Source organism: Sorex araneus, chromosome 3, assembly GCF_027595985.1.
Source record: "Sorex araneus isolate mSorAra2 chromosome 3, mSorAra2.pri, whole genome shotgun sequence".
NCBI lineage: Eukaryota > Metazoa > Chordata > Mammalia > Eulipotyphla > Soricidae > Sorex > Sorex araneus.
In genome coordinates this window covers 44,434,866-44,454,121 of record NC_073304.1, presented here as the reverse complement: position 1 = coordinate 44,454,121, position 19,256 = coordinate 44,434,866, and positions in this window count along the sequence as shown.

Below are 19,256 nucleotides of genomic sequence, written 5' to 3'. Positions count from 1 at the left end.
TTTGGACAATTTTCAGAAATTGAGAGAGTGTTATCATTTTAATCCTTCAAATAAATTAAATTTAATTTGAATGAACATAGTCATTTCCCCCATAGTTGGAAGCCTGCCTCATGAGCTGGGGAGAAGGCAGCTGGAATAGAGAAGGGATCACTAAGACAATGATGGTTGGAGGAATCGTTTGGGATGGGAGATGTGTGCTGAAGTAGACAAAGGACCAAACATGATAACCCTCTCAGTATCTGTATTGCAAACCATAATGGCCAAAAGCAGAGAGAGAGTATGGGGGAAATTGTCTGCCATGGAGGCAGGGAGAGGGCTGGAAAGGGGGGGTACATTGGGAACATTGGTGGTGGAGAATGTGCACGGTGGAGGGATGGGGGTCTGATCATTGTATGATTGAACTCAAAAATGAAAGCTTGTAACTGTATCTCACGGTGATGCAATTAAAAATAATAAAAGAAAGAAAGAAAATATGCTCTAGGCAACCCATAGACTGAACTTAGCTTTATTTTCATTCTTGGAGTTTCAATACTTGCTCATAGCACTTGGATAAATAATGTCCAGGTACCCAGTCTTGAAGGGAGTTGGCCTAAGTGTGTTTCTGTAATTACTTGTGAGATTCTTTGTCAAATAGTGTTTAGTTTTTGTCAATTAATAGGTCTTAACTGCAGAGGAATTGCAAATGTAAGGTTCCTCTTTTTTCCTTTATTTGTGGAGAGCCCGGCAAGGTACCGAGAGTATCCCGCCTGCACAGCAGAGCCTGGCCAGCTACCCGTGGCATATTTGATATGCCAAACACAGTAACCACAAGTCTCACAATGGAGACGGGATGACAGTGATACAGTGCTCAGGGTTTAATTTCTGGCTCTGTGCTCAGGCCTTGCACAAGACAAGACTTAACCATGGTACTCTCTATTGGGCACTGTAAATGAAAATTAAAACAAAATTCTGTTATTTCTACCTTAGTATTTAATTGTCTTGTTTAGTTGTTTGTTCTATCATAAGGGATTGCTGCTTGACACTTCATCCCAAACTCAGGGCATATGGGGGTGTCAGGAATCAAACCTGTGTCAGCCAAGGGCAAGGCAAACACCCTATCCACTGTACTATCGCTCTAGCCCTATAAATTTTTTTAACTGAATCACAGAGTTACTCATGATTCAGTTTCAGGTGTGCACTGTAGCACTGTAGCACTATTGTCCCATTGTTCATCGATTTGCTCGAGCAGGCACCAGTAACATCTCCATTGTGAGACTTGTTACTGTGTTTGGCATATCATATAGAATACACCATTGTAGCTTGCCAGGCTCTGCCGTGCAGGCAGGATACTCTTGGTAGCTTGCCGGGATTTCTGAGAGGAATGGAGGAATCGAACCCAGGTCAGCGACATGCAAGGCAAACGCCCTACCTGCTGTGCTATCGCTCCAGTCCTTCAGGTATACAATCTCCTAATACCAATCCCTTCACCAGTGTTCACTTCCCTTTACCAATATCTCCAGTTTCCCTTTGCCCCCTGGCTTGCCTTTATGGCAAGCACTTTTTTCTATCCCTTCCCCCTGCCACCTTTTAGGCACTGTGGTTTACAATACTGTTACTGATACAGTATCATGCATGCCACTTTTCCTCCTTTCAGCACCTGGTCCTGGCCCAGAGTGACCGCTTCTTTTTATCATATAGTGGTCCCTTTCCTGACCGATTCCACCCCTCCTCCACCCACTTTCACCTCCCGAAAAGTGGCAAGCTTTCCACTAAAGCTCAGTTCTCCTGCTCTTCTTTTTTATTTCCTTTGAGAGAAGTCCCATGACTTTTATAACTTAGCTTCCAAAGGCACTTCAGTGTCACTTCTGCCATCCTCTGTTGATCAGAACAATCACCTAAAGAAGGGGTGATAGATCATACTATTCAGTAAAAGAAAAAAAACAAATATGAGGCCAAATTTGATAGCTGTGTCTTGGGTCAGAAAGATAACTCAATGGGCTGAGCACATGCTTTACATACAAGAGGCACCACATGTTTTCCCGAGCACCATCAGGAATGATCCCTCAGCAGCAAGTCAGGAGTAGGTCCCCGAGCATCATTCCAGGTCGTCCAAAAACCACAATAAATAAATCACTGTATCACTGTATCACTGTATCATCCCATTGTTTATCGATTTACTCAAGCGGTGCCAGTAACGTCTCGATTCATCCCAGCCCTGAGATTTTAGCAGCCTCTCTCTACTCATTTTTCCCAATGATTGGGGTCTCTTTTCAGGGTCAAGGGGAATAAATAAATAAATAAATAAATAAATAAATAAATAAACAAACAAACAAATAAGTAACATCTGGAAACATATTTTGGTGTGGTCTTCATAAAATATAGTTCCTCCATAAAATATAGAGATGCATACAAATACATCTGAATAAAAAGTGAGTCCTAATATGTTTTCTGTATGAAGCATGCTTTTATAAGTAAGAAATAAAAATTTTATTGAGGTTATTTATTATTGACTTTCAGGAATCTTTAAATTCTAAGAATATTTTTCCCCTAATTTACTTTTTTGGCTACACCTAGCAATGCTCAGGGCTTACTCCTGACTCTGTGCCCAGGAATCACTCCTGGTGGGCTGGGGGGGGGGTGACTGTACAGGGTGCCAGGGATTGAACCTACATTGGCTGCATGCAGGTAAAGAGCCCTACCCACTGAACCATAGCTCCAGTCCCAATAATCTCTTATTTAAAACCCACTCCTTTTTACTCACAAATCATCTTCAAACTGATTATTTTTCACACTGGGATCCATTCTGAACTGGTTGCTTGCTCAATACATGTATTTTATACATGGACAGAGGTTCTTAGGATCAGCCAACTTCTATAATTGTGGATGTTCATTGAGCTTTGAAAGACAAGCAGAAACTGAATTGAAATGATTGAATTCAAGCTATGAAATGGATGGTGTCCAGATATAGCTTATATGTAAAGACCTATAATCATTTTTAGATATAATTAAAACTGACTCTACCTTTTCTGTTTGCTACAATAGGTTCACCTCCATCTCAAATATTGTTCTTGATGGTTTGTTTTCTACCTCTTTGAAAAAAATATAAAAGCTAAGTTTAGAGGTCATTTTTCTGGTTGCTACTGTGAAACTTAATCAGTACCTGGGAAATTGTATGTATGTGTTTGAAAAATAAATTTATGAATAGATGACTCTGAAGTATTGTGTCCTTCAGACACTGGTGGGACCTAAGGTAGGGAAATGTGGCTAGGGGGAAATGTGTCTGTCTAGGATCTGGGCTGTTGTCCTGGCAGCTTATCATCAGATCTGCCTTTTCCTGTCTGGAGTTCTCTCCTGGACCAAGTGGTACCACATCATTTTCTACTGTCATCGACAAGTCTGCATTTCAGGGAATTGTTTGTTCCACTATCTGAAATGGCTCAGAGTGCAGATTTAGAGTATCTAAGAACTGTATTTTTATGACTCTTGTTATAATATATGTGGCTTTTTTCCTACAAAATCTTTATTTCAGCTGCCAAGAAATGCCCCTACAGGCTGGCAGTTTACAAGTGCTGTGCAGTTGGAAGAGTGTCAACAGGAAGTAGCAGCATTCAGTCTCAAGTCGCCTGTGAGACTCTCCATCCTACGCCTCTAGTTTGGAAAAATTAAAAATATTGTGTTGGTAAGTGTATAGAGAACGTGGAACTCTTATGCTGGTAAGAATGTAAAATGCCAGACCACAAGAAAACAGGATGATTGCTTGAAATATTAAGCATAGAGGGGCAGAAGCTATAGTACAGTGGCTAGTGTGTTTACCTTGCACACAGTCAACCTGGGTTTGATTTCTGGCACCCCATACAGTCCTTTGAGCCTGTCAGGAGTAATCCTTGAGTGCAGAACCAGAAGTAAGCCCCGAGCACAACTGGATGTGGCCCAAAAAACAAACAAAAACATTAAATGTAGAATTATCTTCTGATCTAGGAAACTCTACTTCTGGGTCACTGTATCACTGTCATCCTATCATGGATTTGCTCGAGTGGGCACCAATAACATCTCCATTGTGAGACTTGTTATTACTGTTTTTGGCATATCAAATATGCCAGGCTCTTCCATACAGGCAAGATACTCTCAGTAGCTTGCTGGGCTCTCCAAGGGGAGCAGAAGAATCGAACCCAGGTCGGCTGGTGCAAGGCAAACGCCCTACTCACTGTGCTACTTCTGATATTTGCCTTAAAATATTGAAAGCAGGGACCCCAATAGATAGATATGCATTCAGTGTTTATAGCAACTCTGTACAGTAGCCAAAAGGTAGACTGAGGGGCCAGAGACATAGTATGGGAAGGAAGGTGCTCAATTTGCATGTAGTTGACCTTGGATAGATCCCTGGCACCACATGGTCCCCCAGTACCACATAGAACAATCTCAAAACGTAGAACTGGAGTAGCCCCTGAGCACCTTCAAATCTCCCCCACTTCACAAAATGAGGTTGAATTAGCCCAGATGTGTATTGAGGAATGAGTAACCATAAAAATGGCCTATAAACTTAGCTTTTATATTTTCTTCAAAGAGGTAGAAAATAAATCATCAAGAACAATATTTGAGATGGAAGTATGACAAATGAGTAACACAAAAACATGCTCTTATATGTATATGGGCTGGAATATTGTGCAGCCTTAGGAAAGGAATGAAATCCCTTTGGAGAAACAGTTTCCTGATTCAGCCCATTCAGAGCCTCTTTTGCCCTATAACAAACTCATAGTTGCACCAGGCTAACACAGATGACTCATTGAGAAAGGCATCTTTGCCTCTCATGAAAACAGATATCCAAATGTGATCCAATGCCTTCGTGCTTTCTTTCCCTCATTCCACATGTTCTGAACTTCCAGAAAGATCCAAGTCTTTGGATAGTGAGGAAATAGGTTAGTTTACAAACTGTGACTGGATTTGCAGATTGTTAAACGCCAATGTGCAGACTGCATGGGATCCCTGGGCTACACTTACTTTTGAAATGAGAACAGGGACATTTTGTTATGTATTATCCAGGACACAGAAAATGGAACAAGCAAAAGACATCTGATTTGGGGTTGGATTGATAGTACAGCAGGTAGGGTGCTTGTTTTGCACACACCTGACCTGGGTTTGATCCCTGGTACCATATATGGTCCATGGAGATGGCCAGAAGTGATTCCTGAGCACAGTTGGATATGCCACCTTCCCCTCTGCACCTCCACAAGAAAGAAAAATAAACAAAACAAAAAACAAGAAATCTGATTCTCAGAGATTCAAGATTGCAACAGAGGGTCATTTAATCCTCACCCCAGCACACACATCCAGCACTGCCCTGCTCCTCCAGCTTTTCTGTTTCTGGGGGAGGGGGAAATGGGGGGGAACATACCTTAGAAGGGAGAGCATCCTGGGTGCTAGAATAGGGCCTAGACATTAGCCACAGGTTGTGATCCTTAATGGGCTTTGATGTAATTTCAGATTTTCTCCGTGAAGGGGAGGGGATTGAGTCTGTGCACCGTGTTTAAGGATACCTTCCCTCAGGGAAGTCATCAGCAGCAGATATTTTTGTTGGGATTATAGCAGTAAGGGACATCCATTCTGAGCTTACTTGGTGCATTCAACTTAGCACTTTTGGTATCTCACTGCTGCTCTGAGAGACCTGTTCTTCCTGTGTTTTCTTAACCTTTCTGGAAAGGTTAAGAAACAGCCTAAGTTCACACGTTTATGAAGAGGTCTGGCGTGAACTCAAGGTCAGGTCTTTCTAAACAGATTGCTTCACTGCTTCCTAATGCTAATTGTTTTAAAAGGAGGCTATATGTCCATTAATTTTCTGATGAAGAATAAAAGAGGTAGGATTTTATTAGGCTACCTACGGTGTGAAAGAGCTAGTTTTTGTAGATCAAAGCAGTCCGTTACTGACAATTTCAGAGAATTTAAGAGAATCACTCATATCTTAGCAACAAATGAATTTTCTTTTTCATTCCTAAATATGCCAATGGGGATAATATGCACAGAATTAGGAGTCTTTAAGGTATGGCTTCTCCTGAAAACACTCTGGTCCTTTGACAAATGTTACAGGAAAGAAAGTCCCAGGGAATGCAGGGCTTTCCAGAAGACCAATGGACTTACCGGGGTCCACATGTGGACTGAGAACACGCTCTCTCCTGCTCCTGTGGGGTGTGATGGAGCCTGTTTGAAGGGGCGCTTCAGGTTGTCAGAGTTTCCCCTCTGGAAGTAGTGAGTTCTTATATTTTATGAAGTATTAAAGTTGCCTCTAATAATCCCCCATTTTGTTATCTTCTGGTCACAATGATATTGACTTATCACATGTATGTCTGTACATTTGATATTTATTAATTTATGGATCACTATCACTATCATCCTGTTGATCATCGATTTGCTCAAGCAGGCCCAGTAACATCTCCATTCATCCTAGCCCTGAGATTTTAGCAGCCTCTCTTTACTTGTCTTTCCCAACGGTGCCACATTAGAGGCTTTTTCAGGGTCAGGAGAATGAGACCCATCATTGTTACTGGTTTTGGCATATGAATACGCCATGGGGAGTATGTGAGGCTCTCCCATTCGGGCAGGAAGCTCTTGGTAGCTAGCCAGGTTCTCCGAAAGGGAGAAATAGGCTATAAGATGTCCAGGAGTTTGGTTTCATAGTCTCTGGATGTTGGCCATTGATGGAATTACACGGCGCCGGGGGGCAGTTTGTGGGTGTGACTGCCTAGCTACTGGAAAATGGGGGCTCTGGGCAGAAGAGGCCAGATTTATGGATACAGTTATAGATAGTTTATGGATACAGTTAAATTTAATTTGGAAAGATCTCCCACCTGGGGATGGTTCAGAGGGGGAGCATCTGCCTTGTAGGCATGAGGCTGTGCTTTGGGTCCCTGGCACAGATCCATATGCCAAGTGCGAGCCAGGTGGCACTGCCATTAAGGAGTTGTTTATAAAAATTATTTAAAAATTCAAAATTTAAAGTGTAAGCAGAGGTTGTTTCTAGTTTTTTATTTTTCGATCGGTCTGCCCAGCAGTACTGCGGAGACCAGGGCTACAGCTGCAGGGCTACCGTCAGCCATATACAAGTGCCATCCATGCAGAGCCAGAGGAACTCCGGGGTATGCCAGGTACATGCTTTAGTCCCTTGAACTATCTCTCTGACTCCTGAATTTTCTCTTTGAACCTGTCCTTGTAAGCTGCGAGATTCTCTAGCTGGGAAGAAAGCTAGTTGACAAGAATATAATTGAGACACTCAGCAATGCTCAGGGCTTACTCCTGGCTCTCCAGTCAGGGTTAGTGGTACTCAGAGAAACTTATGGAATTGACAGGGCTCAAACCTGGGTCATCATATGTAAGGTAAATGATTTAACCCATGTACTATCACTCTGGCTCTTAGTTGACAATTTTTTATTAATGCCAATTACACCACAGTTGACCTGTATCTGTAAGATTTGAATCAGTGGGTTCCTTCTAGATTAAATAAGTAGCTTTAAAAACAAACTGACAATGGGCAACTCTTCAATGAAGTGAACAAAGGCAGGATTTTTTTACTGTTTGTATTTGAAAAGCAGAGCAATGCAGAATGAGAACGACTTTCTCGACTTTCTCCTCTTTCACAATCAAATTAATAAGGAATTTTCATTTCAATTGGGACCAGATTTCTATCATATTTGCTTGAAAACTGCTGACTGTAAGCACACCAAAGAGATTTGCTTTTCCCCTTTCTGCTCTTGAGGTGGCAGGAAATTGTGCCTTTGTTCTCAAAAGCAGGCAGGATGGAGACCAGCTCACAGAACCCTTTGGAAGAACAACTTGAGCTTCATTCCTCAAGCTTCATTGCTCAAGCTTCATTGCTAATACAGTGTGAACAGATGCCCAATGAACATAGGTATAATGGACAAGAGCTTAAGCAGAGTCACGGGTATTCTACAAGAATAAATAATTAAGATGTGTCAAATTTGAGAAGGTCAGAAAGTCAAATACAATAGTAGGGGTGGGGAGAGAGCACAAAGATACTATCTGTAATTAAGACACTTAAAGATCAAAGAATCTAAGTAAGGCCATAAAAGCCTTCAAGGTAGGTGGGGAGATAGCTCAAAGGGCCTGGTAGAGCCAGGTTCATTCCCAGAGCACCCCCTGAGGGACATTCCTGGAGCACGCCCTGAGGGGCATTCCTGCCAGCCCTAAGCTGAGAGTAGAGCCCCAACAACACCTCTGGAGGAGACCCAAACTCCTCTCCGCACCAGAAAAAGCCTCTGGTTGAACTTGTTTTTCCTTTGTTTTGCAGTGCCAGGGACCAAGGCCTCACACAGGGCAGACAAGTGCTCTACCTCTGAGCTGTAATCCCAGCCTAAGGTAAGAACTATGAATTACACATTTTGTTCTTAATTATTCTGTATTTAATACCAGGGATTTAAACATATTGATGCTGGCACCTACCACCAGTGGCTCACATTTGAATGTGTGCGTGGTTTTTTTGTTTTAATTATTACAAATTGTGGCACTGGCACCAATGCATTAGAATAAATACTGAATATGTATCTATTAATAATTTGTCTAAATATTTATCTTAATAATGATGATATTGCTATTATTATTTTGGTTTTGGGCTCACAGTGACAGAGGTATTGAAGCCATCTTTTCAGTCTCTCTGTTTTGTTACTGCTCGCTGTTGAGTTGGCTCATAAATGAGGGTCATGACCAGCTGTCAGTTATGGAAAACTACATAAATTGAAGTTCATTTTTCTCATTACAAGAAGTCCAGAGGTGATGGCTCCAGGTCTTTGTTAAGAAGTTGAAATGGGGTTAGTGGTAGGGGGCTAGAGAAGATATTACAGCAGGTAGGGTGTTCGCCTTGCATGCAGGCGACCTGAATTTGGCTCCTGATATTTATACGGTTGCCCAAGCACTTATAGTCTCTGAATCTTGGCTGTTGATGAGATTACATGGCGACAGGGGCAGTTTGTGGGTGTGACTGCCAAAGTACTGGAAAACTGGGGATCTGGGTGGAGGAGGCCCAGTCCCAATCTGAGCAGGCTTGGTGATCTCAGCTACAGGTCCTGCATACCTGTGTTCCACTGTTGGTTACTTCATATGTGAGGCCCGTCTGAGCGTGTGGAGAGTGGCCTTGAGCATTTATTTATTTATTTATTTTTATTGAATCACCTGTAGACACAGTTACAAAGCTATTCATGGTTGGGTTTCAGTGATTCAAATTTCAGTGATTCCAACACCCATCCCTCCACCAGTGTACATTTCCTACCACTAGTGTCCCCAGTTTCCCTCCCTCTCCAGCCTATCTCTATGGCAGGAACTTTCCTTCTCTCTCTCTCTCTCTCTCTCTCTCTCTCTCTCTCTCTCTCTCTCTTTTCTTTCAGGCATTATGATTTGCAATACAGATACTGAGAGGCATCATGTTTGGCCTTTTACCCACTTTCAGCACAAATCTCCTATCCAGAGCAATCCCTTTCAACCATTGTTGTCATAGTGGTCCCTTCTTTATCCCACCTGCCCTCTTCCCCAGCACTTGTGGTTCCAAACATGGACCAGTCCTACTGGCCCATGTATCTACTCTCCTTGGGTATTAGTCTCATATATGTTTTTTTTCCATATCCATATCCATGGATTTCCATATCCATCCATTTATAAGCAAATTTCATTATTTCCTTTTTCCTCACAGCTGCATAGTATTCCATTGTGTAGACATGTCATAGTTTCTTTAACCAATCATCTGTTCTTGGGCACTTGTGTTGTTTCCAAATTCTGCCTTTTATGAATAGAGCTGCAATGAATGCATTCCCACCAACAGTGAAGGAGAGTTTCTTTCTCCCCACACCTATGCCAGCACTGGTTGCTCTTGCTCTTTTTGATGTGTACCTGTCTCTGTGGTGTGAGATGATACCTCATTGTTGTTTTGATTTGCACATCTCTGATGATTAGTTATGTAGAGCATATTTTCATGTGTCTTTTGACCACTTGTATTTCTTCTTTGAGGAAGTTTCTGCTCATTTCTTTTCCCGACCTTTAGATGGGGTTGGATGTTTTTTTCTTGTGAAGTTTTACTGTTACATTATATATCTCAGAATTTAACCCATTATCAGATGGGTAGTGGCTAAATAATTTTTTCCAATCTGTGGGCTGTCTTTGTATCTTAATCACCATTTTTTTTGAGGTACAGAAGCTTCTTAGTTTAATGTAGTCCTATTTGCTTATCTTTGCTTACACTTGCTTGGGCAGTGATGTTTCATCCTTGAAGATGCCTTCAGCTTCAATGTCATGGACGGTTCTGCCCACATTTTTCTTCATATACCGTATGAACTCAGGTTTGATATTGAGACCTTTTTATCCATTTTGAACTGACTTTTGTGCCTGGTGTTAGAAATAGGTCTTAATTCTTTTTTTTTTTTGCATGCAGCTGCCCAGTTTTCCCAGTACCACTTGTTGAAGAGGCTTTCTTTGCTCCACTTCATATTTCTTGCTCCTTTATCAAAGATTAGGTGTAGATCATTCTTTGCCCTTTTGTTTGCTACCTCCTAGATGAAGATGATGATAGCTAATTATTGTTTCCAGAGCAGAAAGAAGTGGGGAAAGTGCAGACCTTTAGCATGGCCTTTAGGCCTTTAGCCCATCATCTCATTTATCATAACTGGGAGGAAAACAATATAAAGAACAGCCCTCGGGTGGGTGAGGCCCCTCCCCATCCCAACAGAGCCATGCCCCCCACCCCCAGCCAAAAACCTCTAGAACTGAACCCCCACCATGCTCATGGCCGCTCTCCACACGCTCAGGTCAAGTCTCACCCATGAGTGAACCTATCCCTGGACATCTCACACCTCATACCACTCATATTCCAAAAGTAGCGCACCACATTTGATGGGGTTTAAAGTAGAAGGCAACCAATCTTAGGTGGAAATATATTTTTACATATATATACATATATATGTATATATTTGAGTACACAAGATTTAGCCATAAGATCCCAGAGACCCACTTAGGTGATTGTACAAGAGGGTCCACTTAGGTGATCCCAATGAACAGCATGGCTACTTGAGGTAGGAGTGGGGGTTGCAGAGAGCAGAAACCAGCTTAAGGAAGGTACCTCACAGCAGAGAGGGTCTGTCCAGCAGGAAGGTGCACCCTTGCTCAGTTAGGGTAACAGAAACAGAGACCAGGAGGAGAGGCCCTGACAGTCCCTCATGTGAGGTACCCAGTCCCTCTGAAGTTGGGTCCCTGGGATCCAAACACTGAAGACTGAGATGGGCAAGATGAGCTGGAGGAGTGGTGTCTGGAGACTCTATGGTGTATAGCTCTGGGTTAGCCCTTCTGCCTTGCAAGCTAATATACCTCTTCCCCACTACCAGCCTCATATGTTAAGTGTAGTCCTGATGGCAGAACAAAGTGTGTGTATGAGCCCCCATTACTAAAGTGTCTGGAGACCAGAGAGAGCAAACACAGGAAGGCTCTTAACTTGCACATGGATGACCCAAGTTTGATCCCCAGTACCCCAAATGAATCCCTGAGCAATGCCAGGAATAATCCCTGAGCACAGAACCAGAAATAGGCCCTGAACACCACCAGGTGTGGCCCCAAATCCAAAATAAATGACAAAGTGTATGAATCCTACAGCCAAGTGTATGACCCCCCACACACACACACCCTGTAAACGTAATGATGACAATAATGACAAAGGGAAGGGAGATGGGAATAAAATGAGGCCCCAGAAAAAGAGCAAAAGGGAGTGTTGCCTTCCTGCCCATCCTTCCTTTCCAATTGTGCTTCTTTCCAGATCAGATGTGTTTTCGCCCGGGGAACTCACAAGCATTTATCTTCAGAAGTGCTCCTTGCCTTTTCTCTGAGACTCTTGGTACCAGTGCATGCTTATAGAAGTTTGGAAGCTAGCAACACAACTGAATGAAACAGGATGCATTGTGTTTTGTTTTGTAAACCTTTTCCCTAGGCAACAACAAAATGGAAAATAATTTTTTTCAGATACTATTTACTGATCAGCTTGCTCAAATTGTTACCAATCTAAACACATGAGGCAGAAAATTATAGTGAGGAAATTTTGACTGTAAAAGGGGAAAAAAATAATGTCACAGGAGATTGCATTTTCCTGTGGAAATAGGACACTGTCTGTGACAAAGCAGTAAATCTTTCTGTTGTTGTTTCTAACTGGCAGCCATGAGAGCCCCAAACATCATCTATGCTATCACTCAACATATAGTTCACTTGGGGAAGGGGGCGAGGATGGGGAAGCTACACCTGGTGGGATTCAGGTGCTATTCTCAGCTCTGTGCTGGGGGTCCTCACCACTGTGTTCAGGGGACTGTACAGTGCCAGGGCTCAAACCAGGTTGAGTCGCATGCAAGGCCAACACCTTAACTCCTGTGCTCTCTCTCCTCTCCCTTCACTCAATATTGATTATGCATGTTTTCTGGGCAAAGCCTTGTGATTGTGATATAAATATGACTTAGACATAGTTTCAGACTGATGTTAGAGGAAGAGAAATATGTAAAGATATAACTAACAACAGTAATAACCATTTATTCTAATAAGATACTTGGCTAGATGAATTAACACAGCCAAGACAAGCCAATGTCTCTGTCAAGTTTTGAATGTAATGCTTCAAGTCAAATATAAATTCAGTCATCAAATTAAGTATCAATAACTTAAATGTTAGCCTTATAAGAGGTATATGGGTAGATGTTAGTATTATTTTCAATTTCCTCCTTTCCCATTTTTTTTTCCTTAGCCTGAAGATCAATCAACCTAGGACAATTGACAGCTTAGTGGCTTGATCTTAAAATTTATTTATTTATTTATTTATTTTAATTTATTTTATTGAATCACCATGTGGAAAGTTACAAAGTTCTCAGGCTTATGTCTCAGTTATACAATGCTCAAACACCCATCCCTTCACCAGTGCCCATATTCCACCACCAAAAAAAAAAAGAAAAAGAAAAAAACCAGTACACCTCCCACCCCCCACCTCCACCCCACCTGCATAACTGATAAAATTCACTTCATTTTCTCTTTACCTTGATTACATTCCATATTTCAACCCAAAACTCATTATTGTTGTCGGGGTTTCAACACAGAACTCACTATTCTTCTTGAAGTTTATCCCCCCAAAATACGGCCCTATTGACAAGGAAACATTTGATAATTAGTTCTCCACTAATGAGAATGAAGAGGTAAAAGGTCGAGTGGCTGCAGTAGAGGCCGCATGGTTTAGGATTTCTGTGTTTTGGAGATTTAAGTGGAAAATTTCATCATTTCCCTTCCTGGGGCAGCATAAAGCAAAAGCTTTGTTCACATTCTGGGGACATGACTGCGAGCACATGCTGGGTTCAGAAGTAATCTAGCTGGCTCTGGATCTTGGTCGTTCAGCAGCAAAGTGGCCGTGCAAACGCATGGCCACCCGGTTCGAATCTCGGCGAAGCGTGAGCCGGAGCCGGTACAAGCCCCAGCCCGAGAAAACCCCCCCTTTCCCATTTTTGACTGAGTTACCATGATTTATAATATTCTTCATGATAGTCTCATGATACCATAGTTCTAGCACCACTTCCCCACTCCTACCCCCTGCCCCAGATTACTTGGTTTTTTTTTATTCAACAGTGTCCCAAGGACCCCTCTCATTTCCCCTTCCCCCAACCCCAGTCTCATGAGCTCAGTTCTGTAGATAAACTTTCAGATTCTTATGCCTTTGGCCATTTGTTGTTACCTTGATTTTATAGATGAGAAACTGAGTTCAGAAAAGTTTCCAGAGTTCCTAAGTGATGAACATGGAATTTGAACCTGTCATCTCTGACAGGTGAGGAAAGACTGAGAGAGGAACTCCGTGTTTCCTGCTAAAAAGGTTGGAGTAGATCTAGCGTGGATAAGTCAGGCTCAGAAAGAGGATGGGGAGACAGGATGCACCCCTCCAGTGGGGAATCAGGAAGCAGTTTTGATGAGACAAAATCCTGAAGAGGATTGGTGTGGGGAGTGGCCAAGAGCACAGAACATCTCATTGAGAAATAGCAGGATTGTTCTAGCAAAGGGATGAGGCAGGAGAGTGCAAATCACTTTTGTGTTTTAGAAAGTGACTCTGGCAGCAGCATGGATGAAAGAAAATGAGACAGGAAACAATTTGTCTCCTGGCTCTGGCAACCAGAAAAGTAATGCCACTCCTGTGAATATAGCCTAGAGAAACTCCCAAACATCTGTTCAAAGAATGATGCCTCCTGCTTGCATCAGCAAAACAAACACAGCAACAAATCCCGCAAATGAGCCAAACACCTCAAAAGTTTCTTCAACTGTGAATACTGAGATCATTTGATTAACATATGGTAGTTAAAGTGAATGAATTAAGGCAACACATATCAACAGGAAGAAAAATTAAAATAAAGTGAATCAAGAAAGCAAATGGCAGGGGGACACAGGAAGAGTTTGTCTTGCATGTGGCCAAACTGGGTTCAATCCCTGGCACCACATATGGCGCTCCAGTCCACCAGGAGTTATTCCTAAATGCAGATCCAGGAATAAGCCCTGAGCACTGCTGGGTGTGGCCCCAAAATAAAACAAACAAAAAAGTAACTAATGTATAGTCTGATGTCTATTTTTAGAAAATTTGAAAAAAACCACAAAGTAATTATTTCTTTATTAATTCATAAATATGAAGAAAAAAAGGGGCCTGAATGATAGTATAGTGAGCAGGGTGCTTGCTTTGCATGCAACTGACCTGGGTTTGATCCCTGACACCCATATTGTCCTCTGAGCCCTTTCACTAATCTTTGAGCATACTGGTTGTGACCCGAATGTCCAGGAACATCTATATCTATATCTATAGATATAGAAATATAAGTGTTTATCAATAGATAGAAAGAGTATAACACATACACAAGATTGATGATAGCAAATGCTTCAAAGTTTGCTGGAGAAGGAATTTGAAAAGGGGCCCTGTGAGTCAATTGGGCTAAAATTAGTACATCTATACCTACGCTTGTATCTATATTTTTGTATCTAGATCCATAGCTAAAAACTTCCATTTCTTTAAATCAAGTGGTAGGTATTTGATTCAAGATTTTGATAAGATTGATAAAATAGTTGTTATAGTATTCTCTACATTCAGCTATGTATTTGGTACATGACATTGAAAAAAAACGTATTAATTGGGGGGGGGGGTGTAACTCAGCTTCACATGTATGAAATCTTCACATGTATGAAATGTTCCTGGCACTAAACAAACCAAAAAAGAAAAAACAAGTACACAGCAAATAAGGAGCTGAAGAGAGACAGTACAGGAGTTAAGACGCTTGCCTTGCATATAGGTGACCTATGCTCAATCCCCCCACACCACAGTATATTGCCCCTTGAGCACCACTAGGAGAGATTCAAGAGCACAGAGAAATTACTCCCGAGCACAGAGCCAGGAGTAAAGCCTGAGTACAGTCAGGTGTAGCCTAAAGGCCAAAAACCAGAAGCAAAACCTAAACACCTGAAAACAAAACAGAAAAGCAAGTCAGAGAGATAACACAGCAGGTATGGAGCTTGTCTCACATGTAGTTCACCCAGGTTCAATTCCTGGAATCTCATATGGCCCCCCCAAGCACCGCTAGGATTAGAGCCAGAGTAACCCCTGAGCATCTCTGGGTGTGCCTACCCCCCAAGACCCAGAAAAACAAAACAAACAAAAACTTCCAAATCTGAACCACTACGCAACCAGCCTTGATACCTCCCTTCTCTGAATCACTGACATCTCTCCCACCTGCCACCAGAAAAGCTCCAGAGAACTTGGTGCTCTCCTGGCCCTCCCTCTTTCATGGTTACGCTGCTGTCAGGGTGCTGCTTTCTCTTTCTTTTCCTTACTTTTGTTGAAGATAATGCATACAGTTTTTTTTAATTTAATATTTTATTTATTGATATTTGGTATAATACAAATATGTGTACATGTTTATATGTTACATGTATAGATAATGCTAATTATAGAAGCAAATAAGAAACCCCAAATGCAAATTTCAAAAGGTTCTCTAGGTAATACATGCTATTATTGTATTTAGTGGAAAAATATTTTTAGTAATGTGTGGTCAAATGATTTTATGAGAAATAACATATAACATTCCAAATGGCTGTTAAATGTAAATCTGTCAAGTTCTATTAAAGCAATAACAGTTCATGCCTTCAAAATTGGTCTAAGAACTATTTTTTCCACATTTGTTTGAAAAAAATATTTTAGAAAATATACATATAGTACAGTCAAAGAGAAGGTGTAAAATGCTTATTTACATAACATGCTTAAAACACAATGGAATGTGAGCCAGAACATATAAGTAATGCAGAAATTTATTCTCAATCTTCAATATAACTTATGAAATTTTGTAATATTTAGCTATTGTATTGATTTTGTTTAAATTAAAGTGAATTCTTTAGTACATCCTACATAGATACTTCAGGCATATGGAACATAATTGAAATAATTTGTAAATACTTTTGGCTTACTACATTAACTACTCTCAAATCAATGGTCATAATAATCTGTGCTCTATACTTATTTTTCTTTGCAAATAAAGTCATTTAAAGTCATTTATACTTAGTGTCGAATTTATGATTTCTCTAGTGTTTGAGAGCATTCTTGATTTTTTATATTTGTCAATATTTTATATTGCTGAAATGTATAAAATTTCCAAAATTAGGACACGTTAGCAAACTTTTGTATATTGTTTTATAAATTGATAAAATATTCTATAATTGAAACTTCTAAAGGTATATTTTTTATTATTTTGATAAGTTTAAGTTTTTGTAGGAACTATTTCAATTGGATTTTTAAAAAAATTTATTTATTTTTTAATTAGTGAGTCACAGTGAGGGTACAGTTACAGATTCACACATTTTTGTTCTTGTTTTTCCCTCAATAATGCATACAGTTTTGAACCCAAGTTTAACCTGTAGAATCCTGATGACTCAAAGCATCTGGCTTGTATGATTGAGTGGGTGGCAAGGCCAATGGCCAAGCATGGGAAGGCAGGAGAAGCAACAGGTTTGGTCAGGGTGTGGCTGGTATGTGGAGATCAATTTCAGACATGTTTGATCAAAGGCTCTTCTAGAAAGAAAAGCCCAGAATGCGATCTGATAAGCAGACCAGTTCAAGGTCTAGGGGGCTAGAAATATAAAATTAGTTTATCACAAGCCTTTGGAAGAAACCATGAGAATAAGTAGTGATGGTAAATCTCACCAGAGGAATATAAGATGACAACTGAAATGAATGTTAATGGAAGATGAACTCGAGAATGAAAATAATGATATGTCAGTAAAATACAAAACCTGACTTTTCCGTTTTGCAATTGAAACTATTTTTAAAAGGTAGTATCCTATTTCCAAAAAATTACATGTCTAAGATCTGAATATATGTTGTCTTAACACTTCATTTCCATGAGAAAGAGCTTAATAACCACCCTTGGAAAATCAGTGCTTTCTCAGGTGGTCCGGAACCAACTAAAATGTATTGTTAAGTCACTTGTGGGGAAACCAGACGGATGTAGGTAACAATTAATGTGCAGAGCCACCTGAGGAACAGACTAAAGCAGTACAGACTCCAGATCAATTGAACCTGAATCCCGGGGCTGGCGCCTGGGAATCAATTTTGAGAAACCCCACACATCAGGCTGGTCATGAGCCAGGCTTAGCAGCCTGAGTCACATGAAACCTGTCATCTGCTGTATCCGGAAACTAACTGCCTCGGTTTGCTTATTACTAATCTTCCACTGTGACCATAGACACTTTCTTAACCTTTTTTGTTTCAGTAAAATGAAATAACAATAATGCCTACATGAACCAAGAAGACAGTATGGTCAGTGAGACACTTAACTTGCTCATAACTGACCTGATTCCATCCCCAGTACCACAAACGGTCCCTTGAGCCCTACCAGGAGTGATCTGTGAGTACAGAGTCAGAAATAAGCCCTGAGCTCAACTGGGTGTGGCTCCCAAACATAATTCAATACTTTTGTAGGCATATTCAGATTTCCCTTGAATTTTTAAAATTCTCCTCTCCTCACTCTTGTGCATTTGTAGGATTTATTTATTTCATGCAAATTTTTATGTAAAATTTTTCAACTTAATTTTAAGTATATTAGCATAGTGCACTTCAAATATTCACACTACTAATTATAAATATATATTCACACTATTAATTTTTATATTAAAACATACATTTTTATATTAAAATGCTTACAAATTTCAAAAAATACCTACAAAAAGAGAAAGATACAGTTTTGATTTTGTTTTTTGTTTTGGGGCCACACCTGGTGGTGCTCTGGGCTTATTCCTGGTTCTGTATTCTGTTAGAGATCATTCTTGGTGATTGAGGGACCATGTGGTATGCAGGGATTGAACCCCAGTCAGTCACATGCAAGACAAGTGCCTTACATGCTGTACCATCTCTCTAGCCTCTATCTCGTCTTTTAAACAAATTATTTTAACAGTTCTTGCAAAACTGATTTCAAAGCTATGAATTCTGTAACATTGTTTCTTCAAATATGAATGATAATTGATCTGAATAGAGTATTCCTAGTGGAGTGTTCATTTCACTGAGTGTGTTTCTTTGTTTGTTTTGTTCTTTGGGTCACACCCAGCAATGGGGCGTGGGATGGGTTACTCCTGTCTGGGCACTCAGAAATCGGTCCTGGCTGTGCTTGAAGGACAAAATGGGATGGCAGGGGGATTAAACCCAGGTCACCATGTGCAAGTCAAGTGTTTTTACTCTGTACATTTTTTCAGTCCCCGTTTGTTTTTTACTATATCCAACCGTTCCCTTCTGGCTACAAAAAAAGAAAGATGCAGTTGATAAAGAGAATCTCAGTTGATAGATCTGCTGTGAATCTTGTGGGCTTTCCTTTAATTGTAAGTTCCTTTTTGATCTTGATGCTTTCAATAGTCTGTCTATTTTTGGCTTTTGTCATTCTGATTAGAATGTGTCTTGGAGTTTTCCTATCTGGGTCTATTTTCATTGGAATCCTTCTAGCTTCTTGGATCTTGATGATCCTGTGCTCTTGGATCCTGTGCTTTCCAGTTCTTGGGAATTTTTTATTTATGGTTTCTTTAATTAGCAGTTCTTTATCAAACTTGCCTTCCTGTTCTTCAGAGACTCTGATGGTTTTTATTTTGTTCCTCTTGAACTTATCCCACCGTTCTCTGATGTGCTGTTCATTTCCTTTCAAACTTTTCTCATATATTCTCATGTTTTCTAGAGGTTTCCAGCATCTCATCTTGGAGCACCTTGATACTTTCCT